The 1,260-nt window shown below is 27.3% G+C and overlaps 1 long non-coding RNA gene across 1 annotated transcript; it reads left to right on the top strand.

Moving 5' to 3' along the window:
* Positions 1-866, top strand: LOC119839429. The gene is made up of 2 exons (XR_005288254.1): positions 1-96; positions 439-866. It is a non-coding gene; the product is annotated as an uncharacterized LOC119839429 (long non-coding RNA).
* The last annotated feature ends 394 nt before the right edge of the window (positions 867-1,260 follow it).

The raw sequence follows: 1,260 nt of genomic DNA, 5'->3' as shown, positions 1-1,260 counted from the left end.
TATTCATATGATATATATTCCGTAAGTCAGCAGGAGACACGAAAAAGTCTACTTTACTTCTACTAAATACTATGAGAATTTAATAAACTATAAAAGGTAAATCTCATTTGTTATTGTTTACAAAAAAATTAAAAGCTCTTTTGATATTTTTTTATAATTATCCTCTTCAAAAAAGAAAGTTTAGCTACCAGATATTTCATGAACAAACCTTCCATTCACAAATGACTTAAATCTCTATACTAATACTATATATATGTATTGTATTGATGGTAACCAATCTTGATAAATCGGTCGACACAGTAACATTGTAAGAAACACGAAAAAAAACATACTGTCGAATTGATAATCTCCTATTTTTTTGAAGTCGCTTGACAAAATTTACAAGTATATGAATTTATGAATTTGTTTTTAACAAAAAAACTTTTATTTAAATTTCAGCATGAACAATTTTAATTGCAAGGATCTCGTCGGCCCAACAGTGCGATGGTCTAACTGCCAGCCAAACCATACTCTACACCATTTAATTATTTTTTTGTTTTCGTTTCGTACTACAATGGCCTACTTCATTTTGATGTTGGCTATATTTGTAATTAATTTTCTGACCAATTTGTACATAATAAGCTACTAATGTTACTGTATTATAAGTAAGTTGTTATAAGATGTAAAAATGAGCTTAAGACTCAATAAATGCTTAATAAACTTTCAATTATATGCGAAGAGACTGACCATTGACATTATTAAGATAAATACTATTTATTAAACCATTTTTTATATTATATTAATTGGTTTTTTTTTTCTTGCAAAGACTACCTCTGGTGATGTCTGGTATATAATATATTAGTATTCTTTCTATTCTGTGATTTGAATGTGAATGTGAATGTGAAAATTGTGACTTAAGACATATATTTAAATTTATTAAAAGTCGAATTTTGAATGTATTTCAATCTCACAAAATGTAATATTGTCGTATGATGATATGATGTTCAAATTGTAATATCTCTTGATATTATTATTTTCCTTGTGCTTTTTACATGTAACAACGTAAATAAATTGTTTCCTTTACTTGCGGTTTTTTTATTTACATTTAGCCAACACTAATGGTAAACTTGGAATGGCGCATCCGCTGCTCGCTACAGTACTTAACCTTACCTTACCTAACGACACTCAATAGATGGAGCTTTGTTGTAATGGATATTTTTTATTTGATTATATTTAATTTTTCGTATTCTAATAGTGTTATGAATGTTGTAGTTTATGTGT

This window comes from Zerene cesonia, unplaced genomic scaffold (assembly GCF_012273895.1).
Source record: "Zerene cesonia ecotype Mississippi unplaced genomic scaffold, Zerene_cesonia_1.1 Zces_u182, whole genome shotgun sequence".
Classification (NCBI taxonomy): domain Eukaryota; kingdom Metazoa; phylum Arthropoda; class Insecta; order Lepidoptera; family Pieridae; genus Zerene; species Zerene cesonia.
Note: the sequence above shows the minus strand (reverse complement) of the source record. Positions and strands in the feature narration are given on the sequence as shown.